Source organism: Lepidochelys kempii, chromosome 4 (genome assembly GCF_965140265.1).
Source record: "Lepidochelys kempii isolate rLepKem1 chromosome 4, rLepKem1.hap2, whole genome shotgun sequence".
Lineage (NCBI taxonomy): Eukaryota > Metazoa > Chordata > Testudines > Cheloniidae > Lepidochelys > Lepidochelys kempii.
This window is the reverse complement of record NC_133259.1, coordinates 99,386,559-99,410,676: the sequence shown is the minus strand read 5'-3', so window position 1 is coordinate 99,410,676 and position 24,118 is coordinate 99,386,559.

Genomic DNA, 24,118 nt, shown 5'->3' with positions numbered 1-24,118 from the left:
AGATATTTTTGCATATTTTAATGTGGTAGGCAGAGAAGGTAGAAGAACATGTGGGAATACAAGAGGATGAAGTGGAAAGGAAATGGGGATGGTGAAGAGATAGATGAGGGGAAAAAGAAGGAGAAGGGGAAGGCGTTAGGATTTGGAGGGTTAATGTTAACAACAATGTGCTGTCCTCATTGGGACTACTTGTGTTCAATACCTTGCAGAACCGAGTCCTCAGTGAGGCTAAATTAGATAAGGTCTGTACAGTTCTATGAACATGGAAAACACAGTATGAGTGCTAAATAGGAGTAAAACTGCAGGCAACCTAGTCTTTCTGCATACAAAGTAAATTCTGTGTAATGATTAATATTTCTTTCACCTCATTCCAGTTACTATGAATTAGAGGTATAGAAAACATATCCCAGTTGAAGGTAAAATGTCTTGTTTCTGCAGTTCCTCTGGAGATAAATATGATGTTATTCCACTGACCTCCAGTGTTTTTGCTATGAAATTATGATTAATATATTTTGCATATCACTTAAAATTGCAATGAAAAGCAACCAGGGTGTAGTTAAGCAGTATTTCACCTGCTCTTTCATCACTTCATTGCTGATACTGAAGTTGGTACTATGTATAACATGGAGCCTGTAATTCTATTTTATGAATGTGAGTTGTATTTGTATGCTTTTCATTGCAACACCAATGAAAATAAACGCGTGCTAAATAATAAAAGCTTTATATACTTTCTAGGTCAGGCCATGAATGTAATTTGAATAAAATATTACTTGTATACGGGAGGTTTACAACAGTGAAATGATAATCAGTGTGAATAATATATAATTTCTAACTGCAAGGATGTTATATATTTATTTATTTATGCTTTTAATTTAAGATATATCCATAACCAAAATCATAAAATGAGGAGAAGGTGATTAGCTGGTTTCATGAAATTGTTATTCCAATTTCCTGCTTTGAATTTCATAGAATCATAGAATCATAGAATATCAGGGTTGGAAGGGACCCCAGAAGGTCATCTAGTCCAACCCCCTGCTCGAAGCAGGACCAATTCCCAGTTAAATCATCAATTTCTTCTAGTTAACATTAATTTTTGTGATGGGCAAGGAGGAATATATTTTTTCCACTTGCATTCCTTTCCCACTTATAGGCTGCAGTTAAAACTCTGTTAGCTAGGTTCTAAAGTACAGAATCTTCTGGGAAACACATAACTCAGAAATTCTTCTTTCACATATAAAATAGAGATGGCCTCTCTTAACCTTGTTAGTGGCCATTTGATGAACTTCTCTGATCTTTATTTCCATTTTCTTCAGGTTCTGATTAACTGAAGCAACAGATGCAGTGTAAAGGTAAAGCAACAAAAGGTATTTTATTTAAGGTAAGCTATTTTTTGAGTGGGTATCTCAGTGATCTGAATGAACTGCTTTGTCTCACTACTAGAGCTGGGCAAAACTTTTTGGAAGAATAGTTGCCAAAAAATGCAGTTTCGGGGCAACTACTATTAATCATGAATTTGACATGAGATTGAAAAAGCCTTACTCCAGAATACCATGTAGCCCAGTGAGTAGGGCACACCTACCTGTATCATGAGAGACCCTGTGCAAATCCCTAGCTCAGATCAGGCAGACTGGGGACTTGAACACAGCAGTCCCACATCTTAGGTGAGTGCTCTAACCAGAGGGCTCAAGTCTATAAGCAGGTTGCTGCTGCCTCCCCGTCCTTAGTTTTATGAATGATGTTTCCAAAGTTCCCTTGCTTTTCATAAAAAAACAAGTAAAAATGTTTTAAATTGTTTGAAAACATTTGAGCTGAAACAAATTTTTGTTTTCTTTATTGTTTAGCTGAGGAAAATATATTTCTGGCTGATATAAAGAAAAATTATTTTTCTGTTCAGCCAACTAATCAAAAAATTGATTATTCACACCGCTCCACTCATTATGAATTTTCAAGAACTGATTATAACAAAGATTTGATTAGAAGGAGTTCATAACAGTCTATTAACACTGACTACCTTCTATCAAAGTAACACTCAGATGCCTCTGTCACTAGATTTTAATATATCACATATCCTCAGATTCCACCACAACTTCTCCCTAAAACAGGATTAATACGAACATCTTTGTCTGCATTATCTTTGCACCATTCATCCCAGGTGCCAGACTTTCCTGAAGCATCCGTGCTTCTTTTGTCTGGCCAGGAACTTGGAGTGTAAGATCTCCTCTGAGGATGCAACTCTAGGCTAAAGGAAATTCATAATGAATGTTCATTTAATGTTCCTTATCAGTTCATTAAAATGCTTGTGCACCAAGTTTATGAACATCTTTGATAAACATTTGGATTTGTTGTGCATGAACTGCTGATGAATAGTCATTAAACTGTCCTTAAATTTATTCACTATGAATGCCTATTAATTTCTCATGAATTATTATAAAATTCAAGCTTGCTCTGGCAGTCATCCATAAACACAGAATAATCTTTCATAGTATATGTATACTTTACTATTAATAATAAAATAATATAGACTACAGTATGATTAATGTGTAGATGATGTACTTTGCACTGGTAGTAATTTCATCAAAACTAAACTATGTTAAGAGAAAACTATACAGGGGACCTTAGGCATGGCAACCACTAACTTTAAGACACCCTGCCTAGCGGACTTCACAACCCTGAATTAGGCCATACAATGCATGAAACATTTAGGTGCATAAAAAAGGGATTTGCAGAAGCCAGCAAATTGAGAGAGAGTCTGCCTAAGCTAGCCAGTAGGAAATGTCAAGGAAAGGGGTGGGGCATAAACCCTGCCCCTCAAAGTAAGTTAAGCACCTAACTCCAGGATAAAGGAAGGTCTCTCCCTCCTCTCCAGATTCACAGATGTGAACTGTGCTACTATATATAGTAAGGATGAAAGAATTTGGCCCTGAAACTGCAGAATCCTCAGCTTTTTTGACTTTTTAAATTAGATCTTGTCAATGAGCATTAAATAAAGTATCCATGACATGTACCCTTTTTTGATGAATGCTTGTTTGCACTATAGAGCTGATCAAATAACATTGTTTGAATGAGATATTCTTTGAATAATATTAATACTTTCTTCACTGCATATATAAAAATATTATGTTAAAGAACATTACGTTTGCAAAGCCAAGCATTCAAATGTTAAGAAATGCCATATTTAAAGTTTCCTGCTCAACCTTAATTCAGCCCCCTGGTGCATATGTGTTATGATACAGTCTTTTAATTACAGGATCACATACTTCTCTTCCCCTCTAACTTTGAGTCCCATTTTCTCTTCATCACAGCCTCCATTCCCCCGGCTCCTTGTCCCAATCTACTTGACTAGCTGTTACCCAAAGAGAAGGCAAATTTCAAGAGTTGGTTTATTTTGACTAATAAAATGACTTTCATTTTAGCTTCACTGTAATATCTGGTTTTGGCTGGCTACCATTTCACACCGAAGAAACTAGCATCCACCTTTCCACTGCTCGCATTTCAGAGAAGGAAGAAAGGAAGAGAGAGATCATAAAACCTGAGTGCTAGGTGATGCAGGTAGTAAGTCATTGTACCGTTACCTAAAAGAAACTGCTGACAGCCCCGCAACCTGAAGCAAATACTCACCAGCAACTACACACCACACAACAAAAACACTAATCCAGGAACCTATCCTTGCAACAAAGCCCAATGCCAACTCTGTCCACATATCTATTCAAGGGATACCATCATAGGACCTAACCACATCAGCCACACCATCAGGGGCTTGTTCACCTGCACATCTAACAATGTGATATATGCCATCATGTGCCAGCAATGCCCCTCTGCCATGTACATTGGCCAAACTGGAGAGTCTTTACGCAAAAGAATAAAGGGACACAAATCAGACATCAAAAATTGTAACATTCAAAAACCAGTAGGAGAGCACTTCAATCTCCCAGGACACTCAATGACAGACTTAAAGGTGGCAATTGTTCAACAAAAAAACTTCAAAAATAGACTTCAATGAGTAACTGCAGAACTGGAATTAATTTGCAAACTGGACACCATCAAATTAAGCCTGAATAAAGACTGGGAGTGGATGGGTCACTACAAAAAGTAATTTTCCCTCTGCTGATACTCACACCTTCTTGTCAACTGTTGGAAATGGGCGATGTCCACCTTGATTGCATTGGCCTCGTTAGCACTACAAAAAGCACTCTTCCCTCTCTCGATATTCACCCGTTCTTGTCAACTATTGAAAATAGGCCACTTCCACCTTAGCTGAATTGACCTCATTAGCACTGAGCCCTCTCCCGCCCCAACTTGGTAAGGCAACTCCCATCTTTTCATGTGCTGTAATATTTATACTGCTTGCTGTATTTTTCACTCCATGCATCTGATGAAGTGGGGTTTAGCCCACAAAAGCTTATGCCCAAATAAATTTGTTAGTCTCTAAGGTGCCACAAGGACTCCTCGTTGTGTTTGCTACAGTTTAATATAAGTTGGAAATAGATCCGTCAAGTTCATAGTAAAAAAATAAAAAGCCAAAAAAGGGTCCAGAAGTTAAAAAAGCAAAGTACTAAAAATTTTTTTAGTAACCCTTGTGGAGGGGTAGGCTCTGAATACCATACTGTAAAAATCATCAGCAACAGTTGCCGGTAGGAGATATAGCCCAACCTCATGCAAGCATTTCAGCCAACCTAAAAGAACTCATAAAACGAAACACAACATTTTAAGATTTTTTTTTAAATATAAAGGAGCCAGAATCTCTCAGGCTATAGCATTGTTAGCCTGAATTTGATATCAGTCTGCTTCTCTCCACATCAGTTTTAAACCAGTGTAACTCTATTGACTTAATAGTTAGTCCTGATTTTCATTAGTGTCTTTCTGTTCCAGACTGAGGTAATATTAACAAAAATGTATGTAGCCAGTCAGCAGCACTATCCTCCCATTTCTTAGTATATCACTCACAAGTATTTTAAACAAAATTCTAGCCAAAGAATATTTTCTTTTCAGCTTCATTTTTCAAAGCTTGCAGCATTCCTTGTGTCCCCTAAAAGGATGTGCCTGACCTATGCAGAGGGATGCAAAGAGGTGGGGGGGGGGATCTTTGCAAGCTCTCGCCTCTCTAACCCCCAGCAGGTTCATCCATAGTCAATCGCCAGGCCTGATCCTCCTCTCACCGACAGCAGTGTAAATTGATTGGCATTACATTAGTTTAAATTAGTGTGAAAGGAGAATCATACCAACTATATTTATTTTTTCCATTTAGAATTTCTTTTCTCCTTCTCTGCTCCTTATTTCCCACTCTCTCTCTGTAACTATTTTCACTCTGCGCAGTGTCTGTGCCATTTTCACGCTGCTTTTCATAAGAATTTTTCCTCCTCAGTCCTGTTTTCACAGTCCATCTGAAGCACACTATAAACCAAATAAGGTACTAGTTCAAATTCACTCTCAAAGGATGGATGATTCAAGATCAGAAATCAAACAAGGTGAATTTGCCCACTCTTAATGAAAACATTATCTATGTTTTCAATCAAATATATTCATCATTAATACAGGACTATGACTCCTTCCTGTGCAGCCTTATAGGATGTGGAGCTTGCTGCCACCACCACTGTTCAAATACATGCAGAAGCGATCCCTGCCCTTTATAGCTTTCAATCTATATAGACAAAACAGACAGTTTTTACTTGTGTGAGTAATTCCACTGAAGTTTGCAGGATCAGTCTCAGGGTTTAAGCATTTATGTTGGCATTTATTTTATCTGACAAACTGAATACACTAATTTCAAAGATTCCCTTAACATAGTCTGAAAATTTACACCAGTTTAGGCTCTGGGCCATATATAATAAGGAGAAGGAGATATCCACCCGTTAATGCTTGAGCAAAACCTCCATTAATGTTAATGGGATTTAGGCATGCACATCAAGGGGCAATATAAACCAAAGATTCTTAATTTATTAAATCAAGGACTCATGCCTTTATCTAATTATCTAGGAGTAATCAAAAGTGATAATTGCACTTTGGTAGGGGACAAGGTAATTGAAGACACCAGGCTGATTGAATAACACTGGCCTATGGTTATTTTTATCTGGAATAACAACAAATAACATATGGAAAATAACATTTTGAAAAATAAATAATTTTAAATATATTAATGAAAATGGAAACTACACATTAAAGAGGTTAAAAAAGGCTGAAATGAATAAAAGAACCAGACAAAATAAGTGGACAGTAAAATGATATTTTAAACCACATTTCATCTAGTTCAGAGATGCTAAGTTCTTACTTGCACAAGCAAGAAAACCAATCCTTCACTTATGCTTACAACTTGCTTTATTATAAGCATCACAGATAACACCTGTAGTTAAGGTTGTCCAATGCTTTCCTTTTTCAGTACCTGTTTTCAGTTGCTTGTAACTTTGCCAAACTTTAACCATTCAGGCTGAAATTTTCCATGCTGGGAGTCTGCCTCAGGTTGACAAATGCTGGTCAGAAACCCCAGAAGCTTTGCCGTGCCTCCATTGCCAGGGGAAAAGCAGAGAACCCATTCCCCTAAGAGTATAAGAACGACAATCCCCCCTCACACTTACGCTTCCTCATATATCCTGCCCAGCTATGTGATAGGCAGGGATCCCTTAACTTTTTTCAGGCTATTGCTTTATCTTGTCATATACCCACTCCCTACCATTGTGGCACAGAGCACACTCTATCCAACAATGTAAGGCCAGAAGAATGGCCACACTGGGTCAGACCAAGGTCCATCTAGCCCAGTATCCTATCTTCCAACAGTGGTCAAAGCCAGGTGCTTCAGCAGGAATGAACAGAACAAGTAATTATGGAGTGATCCATCCCGTCATGCATGTCATGCAGAGGCTGACACCCAGAGCATGGGGCTAATAGCCATTGATGGACCTATCCTCCATAAATGTATCTGGTTCTTTTTTGAACCCTGTTATAGTTTTGGCATCACAACATCCCCTGGCAACAAGTCCCAGAGGTTGACTGTGTGTTATGTGAAGTACTTCCTTTTGTTTGTTTTAAACCTGCTGCCTATTAATTTCATTGGGTGATAGCTAGTTCTTATGTTATGTGAAGGAGTAAATAACGCTTCCTTATTCAGTGTCTCCACACCATTCACAATTGTATAGACCTCTATCAAATCCCCTCTTAGTCATCTCTTTTCCAAATTGAAAAGTCCCAGTCTTTTTAATGTCCCCTCATATGAAAACTGTTCAATATCCTTAATAATTTCTATTTCCCTTCTCTGTACCTTTTCCAATTCTTGTATATCTTTCTTGAGCTGGGGCAAACAGAGCTGCACACAGTAGTCAAGGTGTAGGGGTGCCAGGGATTTATATAGTGGCATTCTGTCTTATTATCAATCCCTTTCTTAATGGTTCCTAATGTTCACTTTTTTGACTGCTGCTCCACAATGAGAGGATGTTTTCAGAGAACTATCCACAATGACTCCAAGATCTCTTTCTTGAGTGGTAACAGCTAATTTAGACCCCATCATTTTGTATGTATAGTTAGGATTGTTTTCCAATGTGCATTACTTTGTATAACATTGAATTTCATCTGCCATTTTGTTGCCCAGTCACCCAGTGTTGGGGAGCCCTTTTTAACTCTTCACAGTCTGCCTCTGACTTAACTATCTTAAATAATTTTGTATCATCTGCAAATTTTGCCATCTCACTGTTTACCTCTTTTTCCAGATCAAGTATGAATATGTTGAACTGTACTAGTCCCAGTACAGATCCCTGTGGGACACCGTTGTTTACCTCTATCTGAAAACTGATCCTTTGTTTCCTGTTTCCTGTCATGAACCAGTTACTGATTCATGAGACAACCTTCCCTCTTATCCCATGACTTCTTACTTTGCTTAAGAGCCTTTGGTTGAGGGACTTGTCAAAGGCTTCCTGAAAGTCCAAGTACACTATATCCACTAGATCATCCTTGTCCACACATTTGTTGACCCCCTCAAGGATAATTCTGTTCTTTACTATAGTTTCAACCAATTTGCCTAGTACTGAAGTTAGCCTTACCAGTCTGTAATTACCAGGATCGTCTCTGGAGTCTTTTTTTACAAACATGGTACAGCAGCTGATTTAAATGATAGATTACATACCACAGTTAGTAGGGCTGTAATTTCTTATTTGAGTTCCTTCAGAACTCTTGAGTGAATACCATCTGGTCACGTTATTACTGTTACTGATTTATTACTGTTTAATTTATGAATTTGTTCCCAAATCTCTGCTATTGACACCTCAAGCTGCAACAGTTCTTCAGATTTGTCACCTAAGAATGGCTCAGATATGGCAATCTCCTTCTAGCCACTTCTTTTACTTTGTTGGTTAGCCATGGTGGCACTTTTTTGGTCCTCTTACTGTATGGGGAGACTTTGGCAAACCAGTAAAGTGCCTGAAACCACTATTGCTAAAAGTAGCCAAGTCAGCAGGCCATAAATTGGCCATGCAGTGGCCTTAGCTTAACCAAGGCAGGAGGGGAGTGGGTTTTGGGTGCCACAGAAAGGGCAGCTTGACCCAGTATCCTTCCTGCTAAGAATGTTGAAATTGCTGATATATGTATGTTAGAAAAACAGGGAGCTTGTCTATATGTGCCCTCAGGAATGTGTCTGTCAGGGTCTCAAGGCATGCACGCTCTGGAAAAAAAAATATATCTGTTTAATTGATGACCATAAGGAAACCTCTTGCTTGACCTTTAAAAACTGCTTGCTTAGCAAGTTTTCTTTAAGTGATATGTCTTGTATTACTAATGTATAAATAAGGGGGAAAAGTTTTAGGTAGCCAGACTCTTTGGGAGGGTTTCTTCAGGGACACTCACTCTGGATGCATCTTGGGGTCCCCACTGGCAGACGGAAGTTTGGCCAATGGAAGCCTGTCACTGTGCCACTCGAGAGTCACACTCAGCTTCGGTAATTATCGAGGGTTGGGGGTGTATTACTAACCTATTGTGGACGTGTGTAAGTGCTTGAGACTAAGTTTAGCTTTAAGTAAAAGCACTCCTGTGTTGTCCTGTTTGTGCCAGCCATCTATCGGTTGGACAGCCGTGTCTCCCTGGATTTATTTCCTGACACCACCTTGCACAAAGTAAAAGTTACCAAGAGCTTTGGATTGAAAGAACCCTAGGTAACATTACTATGTTTTTGATTTGGGGCATACATTTAATTTGAACCTCTGTTATGGTGTTTGTAAAAAGTTTCCACGCCGCTTCCTCGTTTTTGTGTAGTTCCCCTTTCTGAAGTTAAATGCTACTGTGATGGGATCTTTTGGTATTCTCCTCCCACCCCCAAGGATCTTAAATTTTATTATATTATGGTTACTATTACCAACCGTTCAATGATATTCACCTTTTGGATCAGATCCTGTGCTCCACTTAGGACTAAATCAATAATTGCCTCTCCCCTTGTGGGTTCTAGGGCTAGCTGCTCCAAGAAGCAGTCATTTATGGTGTCAAGATACTTCATCTGTGCTTCCCATCCCGAGATGACATGTACATATAGAATATGGGGATAGTTTAAATCCCCTGTTATTACTGGATTTCCTGGGGGAGAGGGGGGGGCAGTAGCCTCTCTAATCTCCCAGAGCATTTTACCATCACCATCCTAATCAGATGATTGGCAGTATATTCCTACTCCAATATTCTTATTATTCGAGCATGGAAATTCTATGTATTCTATGGTATACAGTAGTTTGATTTAGTTAAGATTTTTACTCTATTTGACTCTATGCTTTCTTTCACATATAGTGCCACTTCCCCACTAGCATGACCTACTCTGCCATTCTTATACGTTTTGTCCCATTGATTATCATCATTCTACCAAATTTCTGTGATGCCTATTATACCATATCTTCATCTAATACCAGGCACTCAAGTTCACCCATCTTAGTATTTAACAAGCATAGCCCTTCTAGGAAGAAACATCTACATCCATGTGGGCCTCACTAGCACTATGGCACCCTGTGAAAGCATAGAGCTGTAGAGCCAGATACCACTGACAGTGTTGGCTAGGGACTGGCTCTGTTCTTTGCAGCCATTTCAGAGGGGTATAGGTACTGACACCCCCTAGACACTCCTAACACCTACAGCACCTTTTACCACTCAGGAGCCCACTGAACACCATTTCTACTCCCATAGGGCACCCTAACTCCCACATCACCCACCTACTTGCCAAGAGCTACTTCCTAAACCTCCTTAGCTAAACCCCTAGCTCCCTCCACCCTCACAAGAAACTCCTAATGCTCCCCCAGCACCACCTACTCCTGAAACCCCTGACTCCTCAGCATCCACCTACTTGCCCTCCCAGCACCCCCTAAACCTCACATTTTCCCCGAAGAGCCCCCAACCTGCCCAAGAGCCCCCTAGCTCCCACCTAGCTCTCTACTCTCTCTCCCACCTATCCCTCATGTCTCCTAATGCCCACAGCACTCATCTACCCCTCTCAACTCCCCCACCCCCACAACCCTCCATCACAGTTTGAGTAACTGCACCCTGTATCTCCTCTTCCATGATCCACTCCAGGAGTTCACAGTCAGGTCTCTAGTCATCACGTGTCTCTGGGCAGGGACCCTTGTCCTACTACCTTCTGAGTGAAGGACGGTTTTAATAGCCCCCTGCCTTACACTGTGATCTTCTCATAAACTCAGTCAGCCTAATGGCCAGGTGACTGCCCTTTGCTTTCTCTCCAAGAGCTATGACCAGTGTATTGCCAGCTGTTACAAGTTACCACACAGCTCTTTCTACACACGCACATTTATTCTTAAGGTAAAAGGGTATGGAGAAAACTTAAAGACAATAAACATTCCTTTGAACAGGCTAAATGTTTACCAGAGGTCACCCATCAGTCTTATGAGGCCCTAGTAAGCCAAAGTGTTTCCAGCCCTTATGTAAGTGGAAACAGGGGCTGAATGAACTGAATGACAGCTAGCTGGGAGGGGGAGACACTTCAGGAGCAAACTGTATTGACATGAACACGTCTTTTCTGCTTAGATATCCAGCAGATAGAGCGGTGTTGTTCAAAGTGATCAACTTTGGCTGGTGTTGGGTTATAAATCACTTTAGTACTGAATGCAGGGATAGTGACATGCTGTTATCAATATTGTTGTCTTTATTGTATGAATAAAGGGGAGCAGAACTGTGCTCAACCTGTCCCAAATAAAGGAGTCAGCCTCAGCACTGAAAGTAGGGTTGCCAGGTGTTCAGTTTTCAACCGGAACGCCCAGTCGAAAAGGGACCCTGGTGGCTCCGGTCAGTACCATGGACCCGGCCATTAGAAGTCCAGTCGGTGGTTCTGTGGGTCTAAGGCTGGCTATAACCTACCTTTCCTGGCACTGTGCTGCACCCCAGAAGTGGCCAGCAAGTCTATCTCCTAAGTGTGGGGGGAGGGGCCCAGGGCTCCATTAGCTGCCCCTGCTCCGAGCACCAGTTCCGCACTCCCATTGGCTGGGAACCATGGCTAATGGGAGCTGGGGGCGGTGCCTGAGGGCAAAAGCAGCATGCGGAGCCTCCTGGCTCTCCCGCCCCGACCAAGGAGCTGGACCTGCTGGCTGCTTCCGGGATGCAGCGAGGAGTCAGGACAGGCAGGGAGCCTGCCTTAGCACTGCTGCGTCACTGACTGAGAGCTGCTCAAGGTAAGCCCGAGCACCAACCCCGAGCCCCAAACCTCTGCCCCCGAACCCTCCCCCCCGAAACTCCCTCCTGTACCCGAAACCCCTCATCCCTAGCCCCACCCCAGAGCCCACAACCCCAGCCAGCCCTCACCCCCCATGCACCCCAACCCCCCCTCAGCCCAGAGTCCCCTCCTGCACCCCAAACCCCTCATCCCTGGCCCCACCCCAGAGCCTGTACCCCCAGCCCAGAGCCTGTACCCCCTCCCACACCCTAACCCCCTGCTTTAACCCACAGCCCCCTCCCATATTCCAAATATCTTGCCCCTTCCCACCTGGAGCCCTATGCTGTACTCCCAACCCCTCATCCCCAGCTCCACCCCAGAGCCTGCACCCCTAGCTGGAGCCCTCAGCACCTCCTGCACCCCAACTCCTAAAGTTTAGGCACAGAGTCAGTAGCCCAGCAAAGCAGCACAAAACAGACAGTGCAGCCTGGTGAATATGGCCCTTAATTTACGATTTACCAATTAGTTTGGAGGGCTAACAGTGAGACCAGTGATATGTGTAGAGGAGTGGGGAGAGCCAACTCCCTGAATCCCAGTATCTTTGAGTATGTCTATACGCCATAGTAAACCCAGCTTAATGACCTACACATATAAACCTGCTTGTCTAAATGAGCAGCCACATTGCACTGGTGTTCATGCCTAATACTCATGCTGGCATGACCATGCTGTAGGAGCCGGCACATCAGACACTGTGGCTTTTGCGGGAGAAGCCTTGGCTTCTTAGTGCCTTTGCTAGCTGTAGGGCTTGGTTCATGGTGTAGCATGGGAGGACTTCTCTGTCCATCCTTGCCCTTAGCTTGTCAGCATAGCCAGCTGAGAAAGGGAAGGGAAGAACAACCTAAGGGCATCCTGCCTCTTGAAAAAAGGTTATTAAACTTTGGAAGATATAAGCCAAGACAGAAGCCATCTTTGACATCCATCACTAGACAAACACAAGAGAACAGAGCTTGTGCAAGCTGGGAAAGATGAGTGCTTCAACCAATGGGAGGTTGAAGTCTCTGGAAACTGAATACAGATGAGAAACCTGCTTAGGCAAATATCTTTCACTTAGGACGACAAGGGATGCCAGCATCCTGTATTTCTGCAGAAGGTCATGACTGAGGGAAAGTTAGCCATGTGGGAAGAATGAAGATTGGAGAGAAACCATCTTGAACAAAGCCTGTATATTGCTAGATTAAGTTCTAGGTGTGCATTCTCACTTTATTTGTTTGTACCCATTTCTATCTTTATTCCTTTTACTTGGCATTACTTAAAGTATGCCTTATTGTTAATAAAATTGTTTTATTTTTTTACTACAAACTAACTCAACACTGTGTTTGAAGGGAAGGGTGGATTTGCCCCAGTTAAGTTAGTAAGCTGTAATGTTTGTGTCTCTTTAAAGAAGCAACAAACTTTATAATTTCTCTGAATGATCAAGGTGAGGGCTGGACACTTCAGGGCACTAGCTTTTGGGGAAATTCTTGACTGGGAGTATGTCGGGGTCATCTTGCTAGTTGAAACCCAGGGTGGAAGCCCGAGTTGGGCTATAGTTAGGCTGCTGGGGTCAACAGTTGCTGAACCAGGGCTGCCTAGCACACAGACACTCAGGGTGTGACCTGCATGCTTGTAGACTGGCTGTAAGCTACAGTAGTATGGGGCCAAACACTGGAAGTTTTCATTGGTGTTACCGTGTGTAGGGCTGCACATGTTGGGAATTAGAGTTTCTAAGGGTACATCTACATTAAAAACTTAAGTTGACCTATATTAGGTCGATTTACACATGGGTCTCAAACACGTGGCCCACAGGGTTATTTTCTGTGGCCCGCCAAGCTCCCCATGCCTTCTCCCCGGGAGTTATTTCCTGCGGGCTGCCAAGTTCCCTTCCCCCCAATATGCCACGTCCCCGTTCCTCTGCCTACCTCCAGGTTGGAATGGGGGCGGGAAAGGGGTGGGAAGAGGTGGGGCAGGGGTGGGGCCTAATGGAAGGGGTGGAGTGGGGATGGGGCCAGGGGGGCTTTTGTACCTTTATATGAAAAGGTGTCAGTGATGTGGCCCTTGGGCCAATATACTAGTCCTCATGTGGCCCTCGTGGTGATTCGAGTTCGAGATCCCTGATTTACAGCATGTCCACAGTACCCTCTTTGGGTCAGCGGTGCACATCCTCATGAGGCGCGATTCCACCGACCTAAGAGGGGCAGCTGAGAGGCTGGCTGCCCGCCGTTCCCTGCTGGGAGAGGTGGGGGAAGCTGCCCAGGGCTTCTCTCCTCCCTGTTCCTGAGAGAAGCGGGGTCCAGGTGCCTGGGCTTCTCCCAGCTGGGAGCGGGGTCCAGGTGCCCGGGCTTCTTGCTCGGCTCCCAGGTAGGAACGGGGTCTAGCAGGGTCCATTCTTGCACAGGCTCCCATCCGGAGTGGGGTCCAGCTGGGCTCTAGCTGCCTGGCTTTCTTGTTAATTTCACATCTCTGCTGGACAACAGAACTAACAGCCGAGGTAAGTAATACAGTGTCTACACAGACACAGTGTCATCCTAACATAAGGTGGAGATATGTCTGTGTACTAGGGCACTTACATTGACGGGACAAGGCTGTAGTGTAGACAATGACATAATTAGGGCAACAAAAGCTGCTTTATGTTGACCTGTGTAGCACAGACCAGGCCTCAAATTACCAAAGGAGAGGTAACCTCAGGAAGGGGCAACACTCACCTCTTAGAGTGAAAGACTGTATGCTAAGACTCCTGGATTCTGTTCTTGGTTCCGCCACTGAATCCATCTCTGGCTCTGGGGATTAGTACTTTGGAAGAGGTGTGAATAAGGACTGCAAAACCCTTTGAGACATTTATTTATCTCATTTATTTGAGATATTTAATTATGTACAAAAACAAATGTTCTTTAGATATGAATCCTGTGGCATCTCTGGAGCAAGAACTGTCTTTGCCTCTACTCTGGGAGGCCCAGAACATATTCTGGCACTGTGATCCACATACAGCTAGGAATTATTTCAGGGAAGTTCCAATGGTCCATTTTGGCTTTGGACTCTATTAATTTAATGGACAGACCAGACCGACATACAGACCATCAGAATGGTCCCTGGATAAGACACCAACCCCGATTCAGAGGGCCTTGTTTCTATTTCCAGACCTGCTGTTTACTTGCTCACAGTTTGTCATGTGTGCAGTCCCCAGTGGGACACAAGCTCAGGGATGGTGAGGAAGCATTCCCTGCACTCTGTGCACTGGTAAGGTTTCTCCTTTGAATGTATTTTCTGGTGGATGACGAGGCTGGAGCTGCGTGTGAAGTGGTCGCCACACACTGCACACTCAAAAGTGTGCTCCCCACAGTGCATCTCCTGGTGCTGGGTCAGTGCTGAGTTGTGACTGAAGCTCTTCCAGCATTGTGCACACTTGTAGGATTTGTGCATTCGCTGGTGCTGGAGAAGGTTTGCCTTGCGACTGAAGAGTCTCCCACACTCAGTGTACTGAAAAGGGATCTGTTCTGGAGAGGTTTTCTGGGGAACTGTGATGTCTTTGAGGTCTCTTACATCTCCCCCATGGGGAGTGGGCTTACTGCAGCTCTCCCCGGGTGCTTTCCCTGTTGACTCTCTGAGCTGTGCTGGTTCCCACAGGCTTTTCCCAGATCAAGATTCTGAGACACGCTCCTCTTCTGACCTCTTGAGTCCTGGTTTTGAGATATGCTCCTTTTCTGACCTCCAGATGACATCTTGTGCACTCCGATTTCCTTGAGCGCTTCCTGCCAAGGATTCACTTCCTCATCTTCAATCAAGATCACATCAACTGCTGAAAGGAAAGGGAAAAAAAAACCCACAAGAGAATCAAAATATAATCAGGTTCCTTGGAAGAAAAGAAACCAAAGAAAAGTGGAACTGTAAAGGATCTGTCACAAATTAAACCCAACAACCTTGACTTGAACCCTTCCGGCTTTCTTTTCCTGGAATACAGTTATCCAAGTAGTAGCATAAGAAGTCTGATGTACCAAGGCAGCTGTGTAAACATACACAGATCACACTTGATAATAATAGAACCTTTATATTAGGGTGTATATGTACCTATGTAGGCACATATACCTATTATTTATAGTTACAGAGGCACCAACCAAGATCAAGGCCCCACTGTGCCAAACACTTCACAGACACCTGGTAACACGGATCGGGGCTGCACAGACACACTGTTAAAAGGTGGGGTAAAACAGGTAAGCTGAAGTAGGATACTAATACATCCACCTACCTCAAAGATCTTTAAGATCAGGAGGGAGCATTATGACCATCTAGTCTGACCTCTTGCATAGCACAGGCCAGTTTCCTCTAGCTCAGTCAAATATGCCGTAGTCACCCAGAAGTTATGCACTCAATGCAAAAATCATCAGGTGATTTTTCAGCCTGTCTCATTCTGGAGGCCAGATGAGATGGTCACAATGGTTCCTTTTTTGCCTTAAAATCTGTATATTATGACCATCTAGTCTGACTGACTCTATAATACAGGCCGACATCAAGCCTGTTAATTTGGGTTTGAACTAGGTCATAACTATCCCTCTCGATTCCCAGAGCAGTAACAGCAGCAATTTAAGCTTCTCTACTTCATCCCCCTTCATGCAAACCAATGCTGATCGGCTCTGGAGGCCAGGGGAAAATCTGTGTTCGTAACCCACACTTTCCTGCTTCTCTCCATAGAGGCATTAAGAACAGGTCAGTTGTGATGGTGGATTTGGTAAAATGGGTACCTGGAGTTTCAGATGGGCTGACAAGCAGCTATCAGATTGGAATGGCTCTCACCTGAGCCAGAGCCAAACTTGGGCCATACTGATAGACCCGTATTACACTGCTAATCCTCTGCAGCTAGCCAGTGCCCCACATTCCCTCCCCCTACGCTCAGTCTTAGATATTCCCCTCAGATGCCTCCACACCTCATCCTCTGCCATATCAGGTTTATTATCCATTTTCTGGAGGGGCTGGAGGTCCTCTTTGGAGACAGAGGGTGGCTCATACTGGGGTTCCAGGGGTTTGCTCCATATCAGTTCCCCTTGGGATATATGCTCCAGATTGGGCTGTGGCTGTTCCAGCTGGGAGGCAGAAGATTCCGATAACGCTCTAGAGGATGCCATCTTCTCTGAGGTCACTTCTTCAACCTTGAAATGCACCATGACCTGGGAAAGAGACAAACATTACAGTGAATCTAGTGCTCACTTTCGAGTCAGGTCTGAAAGAGCCACTGGGGAGACAACAGGAAATGATGGACCAGGACATTCTCCCATGTCCCTGTGGTTTAGGGGTGCAGCAGTGGGGGAAATGGCTGAAGTGTTGATAGCCAGAGATTCTCTTTGGCCAATTGATGGGACCAGAGAAATTTAGCCATGACAGTGAGATGGGGAGCTCTGAATATTAGACCAGCAGGGCTGTCCTGCATTCAACTACCTCAGGGTAATCCCTTCTACCACAGCAGTTCTCAGCTGGGGGTCTCCCAACCCACAGGGCAGAAGAAGTCTGGTGGGGCAGAAGCCTGAAGCCCTGAGCCTCCTGTTCAGCACCCAACAGTCAGTGTTGGTCTGGAAGTGATTGGCAAAATTCCCAAAACCTCATCTAAGTGCCCACAGTTATCAGGGGCACATTCTTGAACACAATGATATGGCACCATGGAACCAATTTCTCTCCTGAGAGCTCCTGGCTGACCCAGATAAATGGGTCCTGATTGTTGCTCTTTGGGCAAAAAGCAAAGGTGGCAGCATTTACAGGGCCTACCTAAGAACACAGAGAAATCCCTATCATGGCAAGAAGAAGGCCTCACAGCCTGATATCCCTCCAGTTCTCTCACCCTTCAGGGTTCAGTGATCTCACCTGTAGCCCCCGTCTCCCAGCCTCTGGCTGTCCCAGTTAGAAACCCTCCACCAGGGCCACCACTTCAGTGCAGGTCTCAGGGCCATGTTTCCAGATCCAGTTCTGCATTTCCTCTGGCAGGGTGGTTAGGAATTGCTCCAGGACAAGCAAGTCCGTGATCTGCGTTTTGGTATGGATCTCCGACTTCAGCCAGCAATGGCAAAGTTCCTGGAGTTGGCTGTAAACCTCTTGGGGCCCCTTGACATCATGGTAACAGAACTGCCTGAAGTGCTGGCGCTGCATCTCTGGGCTGATGCCATCCTCTTGCAGGATGGCTGCCTTCACTTTCCCATAGTCTCTGCTGTCTCTGGTGTCCAGACTGATATAAGCCTGTTGGGCTTTTCCTCGGAGGGTTGGTAAAAGTCGTGTCACCCATTCTCCTCTAGGCCACCGGCAAGCTTCAGCCACTCGTTCGAAGGTAGACAAACAGGCCTCAGTACCATGCCCCTGTGTGAGCTCTGGCAGCTGCAGGTTTTCCCATGCAGGGGCCAGAGGGGACTGTATATCCTGTACAACATCCTGACATTGTGTGTCCTGATACTTTGCCATGTCCAAGTACCGTGGCTGATTACAACTGTGCTGGGGACCCACCTGTCTCAGTAACTCATTAACAGGCCCTCACTGAACCACAAGGCAGAATTTTCCAATTTATTCTAATCCCCTCCCACATTTCAGAGCCATTTCTTGGCTCTTATGGTGGGGAGTCTGTGTTGGGGGGTGAAATTTTCCCCCAACTCCAATCTGTGCTGGAGTTACTGAGCCTCAGTCTTCCATAGCTGATGAAGAATGACATCTGCTCTTAAACTGGGCCCTCTTGGGGCTAAAACAGCTGGATTGACCATAGGCAGCCAAACTGAAGTCTAGCAAAAGGTACCACCTGAATGTTTCATATGGAAAGAAGAATTACAACAGAAAGAGACCATACTTTTGACACTGGTGTTGCCAATCCTCATCCTTCAAAAAATTATGCATGTCATGAAACTGGCTTAACAACGACTTTTAACAAAAAATTCATTTGGAAAAAAATTGGTTGACTGGAAGTTCAGATTGCTCGACAGGTAACCAAAACACACAAGGCATAAAAATTCAGCATTCCATGATTTATGCAACACAGATGACATGCTGTCAACCTTACACCACAGTGATATGCATTAAAACATTGGTACCAATTGCGGAGCGTGGCGAGAACGGGAAGAGAAAGGGGGCGGAAGAGTTGCGGGAGTCAAGACAGCTCAGTTCTGTGCTGGGCTGTGGGAAGGGCGTGGGGGCTCTTGGCTGGCAGGAGGGGCTGGGGGTCGGAATTCCTATGTCCTGCCCCCAGCTATGGGAGGTGAGTGGGGACTAGTAACAGGGAGGGTGCGCTGGGGGTCAGGACGGTTGGTTCTGTCCCCAGCAGTGGAAGGGGACAAGTGGCTGCAGGGAGGGGTTGGGGGACACCTGGGCTCTGTCCCCGGCTGGGGAAGGCGGAACTCGGTCCCCCCTGCACCCTCCGCCTGCCCCGTGCCCGGGGAGCCCGCCGGGGCCAAGCTAGTCACAAACCTGGCAGCGCCCAGCCGCTTCCCGCCCAGCGCCGCCGCTGCCGCGTGCGGCTCGAGGGAAAGGAACCGCTCATGCGCAAAGCGATCTGGGATGACTGGCACAGGAGCCCCGGGCCACCCAGCCCTTCCCTGTGGGCTGCGGCCGCTGGCGGAGCGTTGTCCCGAGCGCCGCCACCGGAGCTTCTCCTCGCGCCCCAAGGACCCTCCAGTGCCCCAGCTACGCCCCAGGACCCCCCACTGGCCCAACTTCATGCACCCGCTACCCAGCACCGCAAGGCAGCGGCTGCCTAACCCGCCAGCAGCCCTTGTCGCTTCTCCCCGGCGTGCCCGCTGACTCGGCCCAGCCCCCACGGGGGCGGTGATAACCCTTATCCCGTGGGTGGGCATAGAACTGTGGGGCTGGAAGGGACCTGGAGAGGTCATCCAGTCCCAGCCCCCTGTGAGCAGGCAAGCCCAGGGAAACTAAACAACCCTCCCCCCCTTGTTGAACCGGACTTTGAAACCCTCCCGTTTTCCACCTGCTTGTTGCTGGACTCAGGACTCTCTCCGCTGTGTAGGGTTACCAACTTTCCAGTCACACAAAACTGAACATCCTAGCCCCGTCCGTTCCCGAGGCCCTGCCCGCTGCCCCGCCCCTTCTCTGAGGCCTTGAGCCCAGCTCCCTACATCCCCCCCGTCCCTTGGTGGCTCACTCTCCCCCACCTTCACTCACTTTCACTGGGCTGGGGTTGGGGCGTGGGCTTACCTTGGGGGGCTCCCGGCCAGCGGGGCTAAGGCAGGCTCCCTGCCCGTCCTGGCTCTGCACTGCACCCGAGAAGCAGCCAGCAGGTCCAGCTCCTAGGCAGGGGGGCCAGAAGGCTCCACATGCGGCTCTCGCTCGCTGGCACCACCACCCCAGCTCCTATTGGCCATGGTTCCCAGTCAAAGGAAGTGCGGAGCCAGTGCTCAGGGCAGGGGCAGCACACGGAGCCCTGTGCTCCCCCCGCCTAGGAGCCAGACTGGCTGGCCACTTTAGGGCACAGTGCCAAGACAGATAGGGACTAGCCTGCCTTACCCCTGCAGCACCGCTGACTGGACAAATAGTTCCTGTCTTACATACCACACTCCCATTAATACACCCCAGAATATCAACCTTTTCCACAACTGCATGATAAAGCTGACTCAGTCATTTTGTGCTCCACTATAACCCCTCATCCTTTTCAAAAATACTAACACAGTTAGTACCCATTTTGTTGCAGGGCATCACTGCAGGGGAGGTTATTTCTGAGTTTATATTTGTTTGGGGAAAATTACAACATCCCTGTAATTTTTCCCTGTACATTACCAATATGTGCTCGTAACCCCATCTTAATGCAGCTTTTTGTCTGGGAACTGTATAATATTCCACAATTTACTTCTGGGTGAATACTGTATCACTGTGGATGCACAAATTTATATCTCCCACGGTTTTCTTTGCTTCCCTGCAGAAAAATGACTTCTGATGGGGAAGCAAAAGGAAACTTCAAGAGTCCCAGCAGCTCAGGCAGGCCAGTTTGGACACCTGGAGCAGCCCTGGGCCCTGGGGGTGTAGGGCTGGGCAGTTGTGCGTATGAGAGACATTCTGTCCCTCTCCTATGCTGTTGCGGCATGCTCGGTATGGAGGGGCGGGGCTTTGGGTTGTTGCTGAGCAGGTAGGTGTAGGGCAGGCTCTGTCCCCTCAGGCAGAGCAGAATGTAGCAGCCTGCCTTCTTAGTGAATTGTTCTTAGTGAATTGTTCCCATTGTCTTTGTTAATCCCCCTGAAATATAAAACAGGTGTAAAAGTTTTAAAGCTCTTTTACATTTGCAGAGTGTAAAGGAGTCTTATTGTAAGCACAGTACGGCTTATAAATGCTTATGGTGCTTTAGTGATCAGAAGTGGTCTAAATTTTTGGACTGAAAACATTTCCTATCAAAATCTGCTCTATGAACTGTTTGCTTCTGACCTTTCTGGAGATGGTCGGTAGCCAATATAAATTGTGAGTTTGATTCACCAGCGCTCACTTGCTTTTCAGTTGCCTCTGATGTAACACTGAGCATATGGCTACATATATTTGTTGACTAATAACTAGAAATAAAGGGTCAAACCTAGCTACATTATTATTAGACAAAGGAGGTTTGGGGATTTCTTCTAATGCTTTCCACTCCCATTTCCATCCATTGTATTGTAGTTTAAATAAATTATCAAAATAATTTAAACCAGTGTGATTATATTGTGTTATTTTGACAAATAAAATATGAAGAATTTTAAAATATTGTGAGCAGAAATTTTTTTGGAGCAAATTTTTGGTGCATAATTCCCCAAGGAGTAACAATTGCTCTTTCTTAAGTATCAGACGATGTCTGGCTTCCGCATGGATGTTCACGGGAGATGGAGGACACAAGGGACCTTCCCCAATTTGAGGCAGCTGGTGGGAATTCAGCACAGAGCTGCTTAGTGCTGTCAGGACTTTCCTGGGGCTCAGGTGCCAAATGTGCCTTGGGGATTTTAGTGGTGGAAAAGTAGGTGCCTAAGGACTTTAGACATCTACTTAGATTGTGAACTCCTTGGGACAGAAACAGTCTTTTTGTTCTGTGTTTATACAGCACCTACCAAGACAAATTGGAGGATTGGGCCAAAATAAAGAGGTTCAACAAGGACAAGTGCAGAGTCCTGCACTTAGGAAGGAAAAATCCCATGCACCACTACAGGCTGGGGACTGACTGGCTAAGCAGTAATTCTGCAGAAAAAGGACCTGGGGATTACAGTGGATGAGAAGCTGGATATGAGTCAGTAGTGTGCCCTCGTTGACAAGAAAGCCAACAGCATATTGGGCTGTATTAGTAGGAGCATTGCCAGCAGATCTAGGGAAGTGATTATTCCCCTCTATTTGGCACTGGTGAGGCCACACCTGGAGTATTGCGTCCAGTTTTGGTCCCCCCACTACAGAAGGGATGTGGAAAAATTGGAGCGAGTCCAGCGGAGGGCAACGAAAATGATTAGGGGCCTGGAGCACATGACTTACAAGGAAAGGCTGAGGGAACTGGGGTTATTTAGACTGCAGAAGAGAAGAGTGAGGGGGGGGGGATTTGATAGCAGCCTTCAACTACCTGAAAGGGGGTTCCAAAGAGGATGGAGCTCAGCTGTTCTCAGTGATGGCAGATGACAGAACAAGAAGCAATGGTCTCAAGTTGCATTGGGGGAGGCTTAGGTTGGATATTTGGAAACACTATTTCGCTAGGAGGGTGGTGAAGCACTGGAATGGGTTACCTAGGGAGGTGGTGGAATCTCTATCCTTAGAGGTTTTTAAGACCCGGCTTGACAAAGCCCTGGCTGGGATGATTTAGTTGGTGTTGGTCCTGCTTTGAACAGGGGATTGGACTAGATGAGCTCCTGAGGTCTCTTCTAACCCTAATATTCTATTCTATGATTCTACTACAGTGGGGTCCTCGCCTATGTCTAAGGCCACTAGGCACTATGGGAATAAAAATAATAATACAGTGCAAGTGGCATATGAGTAGGGATTATGTGAATGCCAGTGACCTCCATCCCCCTTGGGAATCCTACCCTCCCTTGCCTATCACTGACAAATAACTCATCTCTATTGTTATAATATATACACACATACGGACACAATTGAGAGAATAAAGTGCTATATTTTGTATAGTTCCTTTATATATAAGGAAAATTTAAAGGATAGCTCATAAACCAGAATAGTATTCATGCAACAATGATTTTAATACATGAAAAAGATGGAGTTTAACAACATTGTCTTCTTTTGATCATAAACAATTCAATTTGACAAAGCTGATGCGTCTACATCGTTCAAAATAAAGTTTATTTCCAAAGCACATGTGGGAAGAATGAAGTGAGCCAATTGGCAACTAATTGGTACTTTTAACCAAACAGATAATCTATTTTACCTGTATATTCCTATCTATCAGAATGACTGGAGTACATAAATATTATAATCATGGCATAATAATGGTGACAGTTATTAATTTACCATTGAACAGCTGATGTGGAGGAGAAGACAGATGTTTAACTAAACTTCTTAACAACTAATATATTCATTAGAGAGAAGATGTACATATGGCTCTGAGGGGGACAAAATAGGCTTCTTCTGAAACACAAAGTTAATCCAGAGGTAAATTTGTAGCATGGAATATGCATATCTTCATTTCAAAATTACATGCATGGAGCTAATAATATATTTCATCGGTATAGGTCATTCTTTCTCAAGCTGAGTAGTGCCTTACTGGAGCTGGTTGAAATTTTTCAGACAAGGAGATTAAAAATATGTTTCAAAAATGTTTTAAAATATGGCTTTTTAGGAAATGAAAATTTATGAAAAAAATAATCTTTTTAGAAATTTTTCAATGTTTGTGAAAATGGTGTGAACATTTTTATTTATATGAATTTAAAGAAAAAAACATTAAAACCAAAAACTTGGCCTGTTTCAAACCTGAATAAAGGAAGAACCAAAATTTTTGAAATCTTTCACTAATGTTTTTAAGAATAGATTTACATGTTACTCCATAAGGAGTTCCACTAAATTTACTTGGACGCTCTGTTCTATAAAAGGTGCTACTAAATGTGAGGGAGATTCTCCACAACATAAGGTGCCCTAAGTGCTTCATATAGACTTACCCAAGAGGTGGAATTTCAGTGTAACATGCAGCACCAAGTTGGCAACCAGAATGCAGCACATTAATGTGGGAAGAGGAAATGCTCACTGAGGAAATTAAGGCAAACCCCTACTTTTATAATAATGCCACAGGAATTTTGATATCTGCATAAGGATTGTTGTTAATGATTTGTTTAGAGGCCACAACCAAGACTGGAGTCCCATTGTGCTAGATACATAGCAAGAGAGTCCCTGCCCCAAAGACCTTGTAGTCCAAATAGACAAGACAGACAAAAGGTGGAAGAAAAAAAGAATGAGACTGAGGCACAGAGAGAATGACTTGTCCATGGCAACACAGTTTGCAAAGATGGTCATTTAATTCAGTTCTCCGTAACTGAAATAAATACATCTACCTAATTGAAT